The 13,320-nt window shown below is 49.3% G+C and overlaps 1 protein-coding gene and 1 long non-coding RNA gene across 6 annotated transcripts in view; one reads left to right on the forward strand and one right to left on the reverse strand.

Moving 5' to 3' along the window:
- Positions 1–13,320, reverse strand: part of C16H2orf88 (chromosome 16 C2orf88 homolog) — a 137,219-nt gene that overhangs the window by 55,616 nt on the left and 68,283 nt on the right. The window contains exon 2 of the transcript XR_011997850.1: positions 3,193–3,405. The gene's annotated coding sequence lies outside the window, so the exon portion shown is untranslated. The remainder of the gene's footprint in view (positions 1–3,192; positions 3,406–13,320) is intronic.
- Positions 566–8,066, forward strand: LOC112922933 (uncharacterized). Of its 5 annotated transcripts, none has more exons than XR_011997855.1 (6): positions 566–2,397; positions 3,787–3,952; positions 4,344–4,467; positions 4,693–5,045; positions 5,531–6,642; positions 7,382–8,066. It is a non-coding gene; the product is annotated as an uncharacterized lncRNA (long non-coding RNA). The 5 variants fall into 5 exon arrangements; XR_011997854.1 differs by lacking the exon at positions 3,787–3,952 and having other exon boundaries at positions 5,531–5,596; positions 5,739–6,642; XR_011997853.1 differs by lacking the exon at positions 3,787–3,952 and having other exon boundaries at positions 4,693–4,911; positions 5,531–5,596; positions 5,739–6,642.

The raw sequence follows: 13,320 nt of genomic DNA on the forward strand, positions 1-13,320 counted from the left end.
CGCCCTCCTGACGCCGCGGGCCCCCCCCCCGCCCTCCTGACCCCGCGGGCCCCCCCCCCCGCCCTCCTGACCCCGCGGGCCCCCCCCCCGCCCTCCTGACCCCGCGGGACCCCCCCCGCCCTCCTGACCCCGCGGGACCCCCCACACCTTCCTGACCCCGCGAGGCCCCGCCCCCCGCCCTCCTGACCCCTCGGGCCCCGCCCCCGCCCTCCTGACGCCGCGGGCCCCCCCCCCCGCCCTCCTGACCCCGCGGGCCCCCCCCCCCCCGCCCTCCTGACCCCGCGGGCCCCCCCCCCGCCCTCCTGACCCCGCGGGACCCACCCCGCCCTCCTGACCCCGCGGGACCCACCCCACCCTCCTGACCCCGTGGGATGCCCCCGCCCTCCTGACCCCGCGGGCCCCCCCCCCCCCCGCCCTCCTGACCCCGCGGCCCTCCCGCCCCCCCCCGCCCCGCCCTCCTGACCCCGCGGCCCTCCCCCCCCCTCCCGACCCCGCGGCCCCCCCGCCCCCTGACCCCGCGGGCCCCCCCCGCCCCGCCCCCCTGACCCCGCGGCCCACCCCCCTCCTGACCCCGCGGATCCCCACCCCCGCACCCCAGGGGCCCTCCCCTCCCCTCAAGCCTGCGCTGAGTGCACGTCTGTTTCATGCTTCTCTATCCACACTCAAGGACGTTTTTCAAGTTTGTTCCTCTAGACGCGAGGCCCCTAAGCAAACGGTCTTCCCACGCGGCCGCCCGGCCGGCTCCCGAGGCGGGAAAAGCCTCCGGACGCCCGCGAAGCGCCTTGGGTGGGCTTCGGCTGCAAGGAGGCTCCCGCCCTGGGGACGTTAGGGACGCCTCCCCCCCTTGCCCGGGAGCCGAGGCCGGACGTGCCAGCGGAGGTGAGCGCGGGGAGGAGCCCCGGGGGGAGCACGGAGAGGAGCACGGGGAGGGGCACGGGGGGAGGAGCACGGAGAGGGGCACGGGGAGGGGCACGGGGGTGCGCGGGGAGGAGCACGGGGGAGGAGCACGGGGGAGGAGTCCCGGGGAGGAGCACGGAGAAGGCGCACCGGGGAGGAGCACCCAGGAGGAGCACGGGGAGGAGCACCTGGGAGGAGCATGGAGAAGGCGCACCGGGGAGGAGCACGGGGGAAGAGCACAGGGAGGAGCACCTGGGAGGAGCACGGGGGAGGCGCAGTAAGGAGGAGCTCCAGGGAGGAGCACCCAGGAGGAGCACGAGGAAGGCGCACCGGGGAGGAGCACGAGGAGGAGCTCGGGGGAGGAGCATGGGGGAGGCGCACCGCGGGGGCCAGACGTGCGGGCGGTGGAGCCTCAGGCCGCAGGTCCGCCCGGGCTCCTGAGCGTGCACCCGGAGGACCGTGCTGGGGGAGGCGACGTGGTTGGGGGCGCGCCCCGGGTGCAGCCCTTGGTCTAGGCGAACTCCGGGGCGGCGTCTGACTCAGGACGTGAGGCAGCGGAGCCTCCTGGCGGCCGAGCTCGGGTTTTCCGTGTCCGCCCCTGGATTGTGCGAACAGAAGCAAGGCTCAAGCCCGCGCGGGCGTCGTGCGAACGACCGAACGACCGTGGCGGACGCTGAGGAGCAAGGGGCGGCGGGGAGCACGGCATCCCTTCACTCCCTTCAGCGACACTCGGCTCCTCTGGCCCGAGGGCAGGGGTCCCCCGTCCCCGGGGCTCAGCGGCCAGTGCGTGGAGGAGGAAGCGATGGTGCCGCGCCCCGGGCTCCGGGGGGCTGTCCACCCTCAGGCCAGGCTGCCCCCCCATCCTGGGGCTCCGGGTGGGTGTCCACCTGCAAGGCAGGCTGTCCCCCCCATCCTGGTGGAGCCGGGGCCGCTGGCAGAGGGGGGAGATGGCCGGAGGGACCCTGGGCTTTTGGGGGACCCGAGCCCGCACCTGGGAGCCACCCCCCGCCCTCCTGTTGACTTTTAAAAGCGGGAAAAGCAAGTGACAGGGAAGAGGCAGGGGCCTGGGGGTGGCTCCTCCCCGGGAGGCCGTGGGTGCCCAGCAGGTGCAGAGATGGGGGGGGCAGCGACCCAGGGCACAGGGGGCTCCTCCCTGGGGGCCCCTGCATGCCCTACAGGTGCAGAAGGTGGGGGGGGAAACCCGGGGCACAGGGGGGCTTGGGACACGGGAAGCCGGCGGCCCCAGACCCCCTCCTCCTGGGGACCCCATCCTGCTGGTCCCCTGGGGCTTCTGTTGCCCGGCTGTTGGCCTCTCCTGGGCCCCCTGCCCCCCCTGCACGGCCGGCCTGGCACCTGCCAGTGGGGACCGGGACAGGCCCATCTGCCCCCCACCCTGATCCCGTGGCCACCTGGCCTGGCCCGGCCACCGCATCCTCTCTGACGCTCGTGGGAGCATCGCTTCTGTGAAAGTCAGTGGAAAGCCACACCGGTAGCTGTGGGGTGAGTGGGGGCAGCCATGACAAACACCCACCATGTGGAGGGACCTGGAGGGTATGACACTGAGTGAAGTCAGTTGGAGAAGGACCATCATCGTATGGTCTCACTCATAAGGAGAATATAAGAAATAGTGAAAGGGATTATAGGGGGAAGGAGGAAACCTGAGTGGGAGACATCAGTGAGGTAGACAGAGCATGAGAGACTCCTCACTCTGGGAAACGCACACGGGGTAGTGGAAGGAGAGGTGGGTGGGGGGACAGGGTGACTGGGTGACGGGCCCTGTGGGGGCACTGGGCGGGATGAGCCCTGGGTGATATGCTCTATGCTGGCAAATTGGGCTCCGATAAAAAAATACAAAAAAAATATGACGAAATGGAAAAGAAAAGGTAACTGCCTATGGTAGAACCTGAATTTGAACCCAGGCCTGAGTCAAAGTCTCAGTTGTCCGCACACGATAGCCTGTTGAACCCGGCTGTGGTTCCAGGCGGCAGTCTTCCCATCCGACCTCTAACCCATCAACGCTGATGGCTGGGACCCACGGCCAGAATTACCTTCACTGAAATCTCTCCTAAAAATGCTCCCCTGTGCCCAACTGAAGAAAGCTCCAGAGGAATCTTCTGATGCCTCTCTCAGACCTTAAGTCTGTTTTTTACTTATTATTGACAGATCTCGAGCAAGGTTCCTAAATAGTCACCTTGGTTATTTTCCTGATATTTTGTTAAGTGAACATGGGGACGTTATCCTTCCAGTTTTCCTGATGGAGAAGAACACAAGAGCCATAGAAGCTCACTGCCTTACCTCCGTAACCATAAAAGTCATAGTGGAGATTCTAGTAGAATTTGTTTCTTTCAAGCGGTTGCCTCTGTGGCTCTCTTAGCAATTCTTTTGTCTTTTCCAAAGCTTCTTTTCGTAGAATTTTAACAACAAGTTTCTCTTTCATGGACGTTCCACATTCAGGGCTTATTTCATTCCAAAGACTTTCACTCCGTCTCTTCCCAGCTGCTTCACGGCCTAGAGTTGAGGAGAACAATACTCTGCTTAAACCAAGTGTTTTCGTACAACCAATGCATGTGTGACCGATTTTTAAAGAGTTCTGATACTAGAATAAACAATTCACTCATGTTACAACTCAGATTTTCAGGGAAAAGGCCTTCTTTATTTCCGAAGACCTATCCTGCTTACTCTCCATCCCACTAGGTGACAGGGGGACCGAAGAGTTTCGGGAGGTAAACACGTGTGCTCCGATAGGCATCTTGACCCAGAGATATCCTCTGGATTTTTTAAATTATTATTATTCATTCATTCATGAGAGACACAGAGAGAGAGGCAGAGACCCAGGCAGAGGGAGAAGCAGGCTCCATGCAGGGAGCCTGACGCAGGACTCGATCCCAGGACCCCGGGGTCACACCCTGGGCTGGAGGCGGTGCCAAACTGCTGGGCCCCCCGGGCCGCCCTATCCTCTGGATTTAAATCCTGTGTCTTCTGCACCGGAAGGGAGCATCCTGGGCACCAGGGAGTTTGAGGAAACTTGGTTAATAAGGCCATCAATATGGACCCGGTAAGATGTCGGCCAAAAATAAAGGTCTTGGTTTTGGAATAGTTGAACTGAAACCGTTTTCGGTTTTTTTTTTTCTTTCTTTCTTTTTTTTTCTGGCTGTGATTAGAGAGTAGAACTAATAGTCTTCTTTAAAAAAAAGGAAAGATTTTATTTACTTATTTGAGAGAGAGAGAGAGAGAGAGACAGAGAGTGGGGGGTTGGGGGGTGGAGGGGAAGGAGGAGGACAAGCTGGCTCTGCACGAGCCCCACGTGGGGCTTGATCTCAAGACCTTGGGATCACGATCTGAGATGAAATCAAGGGTTGGATGCTTGATGGCCTGAGCCCCTCAGGTTCCTGCTTTTGAATAATAAACTCATATCAATCTGATTATAGGTTTTTTCTTTTTGGCAGCTCAGTGAAAAAAAAAATGACCTGTTTGTCCAAGAGTAAATCCAGACCCATTTCTATTACACTGTGTTGGCAAATAATTTTCTCACATAACAAGGACACCTGCACTGCGCCGTGCTGCTTCTGCGTAAGCATCTGTCACGGGGCGGGGGTTCTCTGGGTTGGACTCTTACATTTTATCTCATAACCCAACTTATATTGTTTTATACTGAGTCTAACAGATCTCTAAAGGACATGACGAAAGTAAAAAAAAAAAAAAAAGGAATGAGGAATGATCACAGCTGCTATTGTCCACTTGCTCTTGGTTTCAATTAGATCGTCCAGATGTATTTATTTACTTTTTTTTTTTTAGATCGTCCAGATTTAGACGGGATGGGATTGTAGGCCTCGGAAGCCCAGATGTGGTGTTTCGAAAAAATAAACCTCGCAGGACGTTAGGTGGACCGTCCACTGGATTGCTGGGTGTGCCGCGGGGAGAGCACCAGAAATGCCTCCTATGGACTGTGCGGGCCACGTTTTGGGTTCGGCCATATGGGGCCACCCGTGTGGGACTGACAAGGCAATAGAAGGGGTATGGCCATTTCTCCGCGTCCAGCCTTCCTTCAAGTACTGTCACTGCTACTGAACTTAGGGGAGGCTTCTTGTCAAGAGCAGCTACAATTCAGATCCTCCTGCACACCTGGCACCGCTGCCGGGCGCCTGGGGGTGGGTCACTGCCCCCCCCCCCCCCCCCCCCCCCCGGGCCTCAGGTGACAATGGGGAGGCGGGACATGTGGCCTATTTCGGAGTTACCCCTGCCTGGAAAAGACCAGCCTGAGAACACGACCCTTATAAAAACAGAAAATGGTTTAGGGGCTCAGAAAATCATGGAGAACGGATCAGATGGTTTCCCCTCACATACCTGCCGTCACTCTTCGCCATGCACGTATATTTTGAGGAGGAAAAGGAAGCTTAATTTAATTATGAATCAAGAGAACTGAAGTAAAGCCCCGGTTGTGTCCCTAAATAATGGGGAAGCTTTAAAAGTCTGCAAGTCTCCTAGAAGCTATCTGCTTCTCTAGAAGTCGAAGCCAACTGCAGTTACGTTTTAGTGTCCTTCACGTGCCACTACTTTAGTATTTCATTAGGTTTCACCGGAGACTGTAAGTGATTGGGAGCGAAATTAATTTTCTAACTATTGGTCCTTTTAGGATTAAAGCGAAGGGAGGTGCCCGGCTGCTCCGTCCGTAGAGCATGTGCTGCTCGACCTCGGGACGGTGAGTTCCAGCCCTCGGTGGGACGGGAGAGCTGAAGAGAAAGAAGAGATTAAACGGAATAAAAAAATCAGCATGTCTTCCAAAGAGAAAACTTGTTAACGGTTTTCATAGATTTCCTTTCACTCTTTTATATATTTTGCAGCAAATATCCATACACATACATACAGGGAGCAGCTCGTACACGCATCGGTTCTATCGCAGGACCTGGATCTCAGGTCACATTTGGTAGTGTCAACTTTTTCGATAATTATTGACTACGAACTTACAGAATTTAACCGAAAGGAACCAGGGCTTCTTCCAGAGCCTGTGCCATCAAGGCAGATGGGAGAAGCTGGGCGGGAAGAGAGCCCGGCGATAGGGACCGGCGTCTGCAGGCGGTTCCTGAACAACCCTGTGGTCAACCCACCCGAAGCCTCGGGTGTTCGCAAAGCAGCTGAATTGAAGAAACGGAGCCGAACAGGCCCGGCGGCCTGGGATTGAAACCTGCAAACCAGGCCCACGAGGAGAGGAGTACCTCCGGCCCGGCCCTGGGAGCTCACGAGTCCGCCTTTAAGGGGCGATCCGGGACCGCGTGGCCGCCGCCTCTCAGCCCTGGTCTCCGCCCTAAGCTGAGTTGGACATTAAAAGAAAGGGTCTAAAAAAATAAAAAAATAAAATAAATATAAAATAATAAAATAAAATAAAATAAAAGGTCTAATAAAGTCTTATGTGCAGGGAGGCCCGGGTCCATAGATGGCTCCAGACGCTGCCCAGGCGTCTCAGGGCTCGACGACCGAGGCCCGAAGGGCCAAGGCCTGCCCTCCACAGTGGGTTTTTGCACCTGCACCTTGCCCGTCCTCCGGCACCGCCTCCTCCACCCAGAAGGGCCCGGGGCCCGGGCCTCGCAGGCCAGCGGGGCCTCAAAGGAGCGGGCCCCCTCCCGGCCACATGTGTCGGGACTGCGAGCTCTAGCAGCCCTGCTTCCCGCATCCGAACCGGGCACGGCCCGACTGGCGAGACAGAGACTGCAGACACGGAGTCCAAAAGGTTCAGCCCGCGACCAAAAGGTGAATATTTTATCTCACAAAAGTGATGGGGAGTGGTTTACACAGACGTGAGACCATGACAGCTCAGCATGACAGACACCTCCGGAAGTTGCCTGAACCCCTCGGAGGCCTCGGCCTTCCGGGCCTCAGGTGCACAGGTGCCCCGGGCCAGGCCAGGCCGCGAGGGCTCCTCGGGCGGGCACAGCACCCGTACAAACCCATACAACTGGTGCCACGTGGGGTGGAGGCCCGGCCGCGCTCCCCCGGCTCCCCGGCACAGGGGGAAGCCGGGAGGGAGCTCAGCCCCGTCTCTGGCTCCCTTGGGCCCCCAGGCTCCACCCGGGCCTCCCCTCCCCCGGGCCCTAAGGATCCCCGCATGTCCTCACCCTGTCCCAGCAGGTCTCCACCCCAGGCCGCAGGGGAGCCAGGCCTCATCCCGGACCTGCTCCTGCAGGCCCACCGCCCACCCGGCCACAGGCTCCCAGGGGCGGCCTCAGGGCCAGAGTCGCAGGCCCTGCCCCCGGCCTCGCACCTGCCCCCGGTGTTGCTCACTGCTGGGGGAGCGCTGCTTCTGCAGAAATGCACATTTTATATAGTTCAGACCTCAGTCACGTATTTCAGATAATTTCCCCTAAGCTACTATTTCCTTTTTTAAAGTTTTTATGGAAGCACAATATTCCCTCCCTTTAGGTTGATGTTTGATCCTTTGCAAATGGATTAAAATTTTAAATTATATATGTCATTTTTTTCTTTTTCACAGCTTCACAGTGCTGTCTTGGTGAATCAAGAATATCAACAGCAAGAAGATAAACCTCTTCAGTGATAATACAAGACCAGTGGCTCATCTCAGGAATTTCCAATTTTATCAACAATGTTAAAAATAATGTGATTACAGTTTGTGATAAAACTCGTCTAAAATATATAAATAAGCATACAGAATTATAAAAATGAATTCTTACTAGTTTCCTGTTAAATAGGTGAAACACAGTTTGAAAATTGAAACACAGTTTCAATTTGTGGAAAAAATAGTACATCACCAAATTTTTTATTATTTATTTATTTGTTTGGGGTTTTTTTTTTGTTTTTTTTAATAATTAATTTATTTTTTTATTGGTGTTCAATTTACGTCACCAAATTTTTTAAGTGAAACTGCTTGTTTGAAGGGTCTGCACACATTCTAAAATGTAGATTAAATTGAATCTCTGCTAAAAACTGCTGATATTTAGAGTCTTATGTATTAAGTCTTGTATATGATTATCACTATCCTTCTGATAGTGTTGACTTTCTAAGTTCCAGAGATATGGAGAAATAATCTCAAGGTGGGTTTTTAGATTTCTTATTATTCTAGTCCCATTAATTAGATTCCCCCCGCAATGGATATAGCTTTCTCTTCTCTCAATCATGCATACTTATTTAAAAAATACAATTAAAAAATGAAAAAACCAGGACACCCGGGTGGTTCAGTGGTTGAGCATCTGCCTTTCGCTTAAGGCGTGATTCCAGTGTCCCGGGATCGAGTTCTGCGTCAGGCTCCCTGCATGGAGCCTGCTTCTCCCTCTGCCTGTGTCTCTGCCTCTCTCTGTGTCTCTCTTGAGAAAACAAAATCTTAAAAAATAAATAAATAAAAATAAAAAATAAAAAAACCAAGCTAAACAAAAATCCTGTAGAACCCATTCTTCCCCTCAGAACTCAGTCATAAATAGCTGTAGGGGATTATATCCTCCATAATCTTTTTACTCTGACTGGTCAGTTTGCCTCTTCCGTAAGGAATGGTGTTAACGCCTTCTCATGCAGCCCTGCAAACCTTCCTCGTACACAAGCATTCTGATATATGGCATACCAGGGGGTGTGCGTGGGTGGGTACAGAATATAGGTGGTCCTTTGTTTTATAACAACGAGATCTAATTATATACACTTCTCTAAATTAACATTTTCATACCAAATAGTATCATGAAAATCTCTTCAACTCAATGAGCATAGGAAAAAAAATATAGTAATTTTGAATACAGTTGCGTGAGGCCTTGGGCAACTTAAAAAAAACGTGATTTAGTTTTCTTCCCTGTAAAATTTCCCTATGCACATCCCTGTCTGGATAGCCAAAGTTCTTTCCACTTTCCATTTTTGCTGATCTAATGGCTCTGCAGTGAGATATCATTGTTATTTTATTTGCATTTCCCTAACTCCTAGCAAGGTTGAGCGGGAGTCCATGTTTATTGGTCTCCTGGATTTGCTCTATCTAAATCTCATTTGCCCATTTTTTTCTTTTTGGCTTTTCAGGTTTTTATCTATTTGTAAGAGCATTTTATATAGTTTAGATCTCTATCGTGTATTTCAATTTCCCCCAAGGTATTATTTCCTTCTTTAAAGTTTTTATGGAAGCACAATATTCACTTCCTTTAGGGTGATGTGTGTTCCTTTGCAAATGGATTAGAATTTTAAATTATGTATGTCTTTTTTTTTTTTTCATAGCTTCTCAGTGCTGTCTTGGTTAATCAACAGCTTGAGGGATATTTCTGTGCATATGAAACCTATTATTTCTTCCTTCTTTAATCAATCTGGAACTTACTTTGAAATACTCTTTTCCAGATGAATTGGGTCTTTGGTCAGCACCATTTAAAGAGTAATCCACGGGATCCCTGGGTGGCGCAGTGGTTTGGCGCCTGCCTTTGGCCCAGGGCGCGGTCCTGGAGACCCGGGATCGAATCCCACATCGGGCTCCCGGTGCATGGAGCCTGCTTCTCCCTCTGCCTGTGTCTCTGCCTCTCTGTGTGACTATCATAAAAAAAAAATAATAATAATCCACCTTTCCTCTTTTAACTGAAATACCATTTTTGTTATATGTCAAATATCCACATGTACCAGGATCTATTTCTGAGCTCTCTCTATTCTTTCCTCTGACTTGTCTCTTTTTAAGCCAAAACCAAAACCAATATAAGGAGGTTGGGATATGCTTTAATCTTGTAAGACAAGTCATTCCTCACTAGTGTTATTTACACTTATTATCTCATACAACCCTTAAGATTATTATATCCAATTCCTCCCAGATACTAGTCAAATTTAGGTTAGAAATGGATTATATTAGCTTAGTTTTGGGGTAATTCATGTCGTTTTAGTATTATATCTATCTAAAAACATTGATATTTTTGTGTAACATTTTATTGATTTTTTTAGATGGTCCTTTGGGTTTTTTTTTTCTCTCTCTTTTATAACTTGTTCCTAGTAGCGAAAAAATAATTTATTTTTATTTATACAACTTAGGTCAATTTTGACATCAGTATTCCAATAAATGTCCTAAATCTTGCTCATTGTCCAAGCTGTCCTCATTCTCATCAGACACCCTCACTTCCCACTTCATGAAGAAAATTGAGGTTATCAGCTTTCCAGACTCCTGTTGTGCATAATCACTTGTGTTCATAATCATTATTCACAGTTCTTCCTCCATTCTTAGAGGATGAAATTTGTTTTCTTCTGTTCAAATCCAGGCTCTATTGGCTCCAACTCCTTTAGCTTCCTTGAGGACCTGGCTCCGTTACTTATGCCACCTTCTCTCCTGCATCTTCCATCTCTGCTTCTGGTTTCTTTTCCTCGGTCTCTTCTCTGTTAAATTCCTCTTTTCTGTTGTGAAGAGGCTCCTCTAATGATCCTGGCCTGATTCCACTGTCATTCAGCCATTTCCAATGATCAGAAATACATAATTCTTATTGACAGTTCTTCTCCTATCCTCCCTTAACTTTGGCTAAAACTATGGCTCTGTCAGCTTTGAGTGAGAAGGACAGACAAGGTGTCCTTGTCCTACCCTCCTCATCCTTTTTCTATCTTTCTATCTTTTCTGTATTAGGGGCCAAATGCACTGGGGAGGGGAGAGAGAAAAATGTCTTTTTCTTTGGGGAGAATTGCAGTCCTTCTGTGGCTACCACCAGGGGGCCATCAATGTACTGTGGGGACCGCATATTCATTCAAAAGCTGGCCTTCTCTTCTAGTGCTTGAAAGGCTTCTGAGGAAAGCCCTGGACGTGGGTCTCAGGTGGAAGGTCTGCCCATAGGTGTGTATCTCTTCTCCACTCCCCATCAGCTCCCTCATAGGCGGTCCACCTCATTGCCTGGAGGGGTCCTAGTCCTTGCCCAGATGGCCACAGTATACTACAACTTCTCTCTGGGAGTGGAGTTTATTTCTCCAACTCTTGAATCTAGAGTCAATGGTGTAACTTGCTTTGGCCAGAGGAACATAAGAAAATGTGACACTGGGGGTTTGTGAGGTTGATACAAGTTATACTGCTATTGCACAGCAAAACTCAGCCCTAGGCTGTAAGCAAGAGATACTCCTAAAGCAATGCAATTCAGTAAAGATAAAAATGAAAGGATGAGCAAATATGAACACAAAGAAAGCATGGGCCATGGTTTTAATATCAGTGAATATAGAATTCAAAGCAAAAAGCGATTTAAAAGACTTCAATGCTAAAGGTAAAAATTCACAAGGAAGATCAGAAATGATTATCTATACACCAAATAACTTAGCAATAGCTCTCATGAAGTAAAAACTATACAATATACAAAGAGAAACAGAAACACACTAAAAATAAGACACTTCCACATACTTTCCAATCCAACACAGGTCAAGTGGTCAAAAAAAAAAAAAGATATAGGAAGATGGAAATAACCACAGAAACAAAGAAGATTAATAAGTTACTTTGCACAACACTATAAAAACAAATAAACCTTGGGGATCCCTGGGTGGCGCAGCGGTTTGGCGCCTGCCTTTGGCCCAGGGCGCGATCCTGGGGACCCGGGATCGAGTCCCACATCGGGCTCCCGGTGCATGGAGCCTGCTTCTCCCTCTGCCTATGTCTCTGCCTCTCTCTCTCTCTCTCTCTGTGACTATCATAAGTAAATAAATAAAAATTAAAAAAAAAAAACAAATAAACCTGGATGAAATGGATAATTTTCCAGAAAAAGAACCAAAACTTGCCCCAGCAGATTTAGAAATTCTACAGAGCTCAATTTCCATTGAAATAGATAAATTAGATCATAGTAGCATAAGTATAGCTAAGAATACCAAGGTTAAACACTTCAAGGTAATAGTAAAATTGTGTGTTAGAATTGAGGGAAATCCTACAGAAATGGTCGTAAACTAACTGTTGCTTATATATGTTGCAAATATGTATTCTACTCCCAAATTCTGGAGTAGAATTTCAACGTACTTGAAACAAGTACGTTGTCTTATTTCACAAAGGAATCTTTAGAGAACAGGTAATTCTAATACCATTTTAAACTGTCTCAGATCTGAGAAAAATTAAAACTTCCAGATCATTTTTATAAATTATAACATTTATATTAAAACCTGATGTATTTTAAAAAAAAACAACCTGATGTATTGTAAAAAAAGATAATCAATTTTACTGTTGAATGTCAAAAAAAAAACAATAAAATTTTAACAAACTACATTACAAAAATAGTGAATCATAATCAAATGGGGACCCTCCTCCGCCACTTACACAAAATTGGCTCAATTGTACAAAATATATTGATGTATTTTAGCATAGTAATAAATCCTTGGAGAAAAAGTGTTTTCATGTACATGGTTATTGGAAAGGAATTTGAAGAAAACTTCCTTTATATATTTATACATATTTTATATCACCCCAAGGCTGGCGTATTTCCTAATGCAGAAACACTGGAGATGTTCCTCCTAAACTCAGGAAATAGAGAGATCCCCCAATCACCACTACTACTTCATACTGTCTAATTGATTGCCTAATACCTCCAATTCCACAGATAATTAAAGGTATAACAGTTGGAAAAAATAAAAACTATTTCTATGTTTGTAGATGGTATGATTGTACCATCTTGGGTTTTCCAAGAGATGGCAAATGAAAATGATGGCAGAAACATTCAGCAAAGTTCCAGGGAGACAGGGAACCTGAAGGATTCCATAAAAATCTGCTTTTTGCTCCTTTTTCCTGCTTCTGTTCTTGTTAGGACTAAACTCTCCACCCCACGTCACTCATGCCTTATAAAGAGCATAATCCTCCTTGTAAGGGGCAAGGAGTTAATGGTTCCGTAGGATAAATAACTTCTAGAGAAGGACCAGGTGAGATTGACCGGAGGGAGTTATCCTATGCACATTGCAGACTCCTGGAGCTGGATGTCTCAACGCCAAGACCCCCTGGCCCCAAGGAATAACACCTGGACCCTGGTCTTTGTTCTGGCCAGTTCCTGGATGCCTGAGAAGTCATGTACATGTGCGTGAGAACTCTATCCTCAGTAAAGATCCCAGATCTCAAGCAAAGGTGAGATCCCCTCCTTTCCTTTCTGAGTCTCTTGGACACTCGCTCTGTTATCTGCTCTTTTTATATCTTCAGTAAACTCTGCTTTTACCTCCTGTTCACTCCCATTTAATTTCCATTCTGCGTGAAGCCAAGGACCCTTTTGGCTAGTCCTGTGGGACCCCCTCCAGGTCCTCAGACCCAGCCTACCAGCGTTCAGCAGAATATGAACTTATTAATAAAGAGTAATTAATTAACATACAGAATTAATATACACATGTACAAAATTGACTTAGAAATAATGGACGAGTAAACCCCATTTCAATAACAAAATCCAAAATAATCAAGGGATATTTACTAAGAACTATGCAGAACCTAAAAGAGAATTGTTCTAATATAAAGGATATAAAAGTTAATTTGGACAAATGTAAAGATAT

Source organism: Vulpes vulpes, chromosome 16 (genome assembly GCF_048418805.1).
Source record: "Vulpes vulpes isolate BD-2025 chromosome 16, VulVul3, whole genome shotgun sequence".
Taxonomy (NCBI): domain Eukaryota; kingdom Metazoa; phylum Chordata; class Mammalia; order Carnivora; family Canidae; genus Vulpes; species Vulpes vulpes.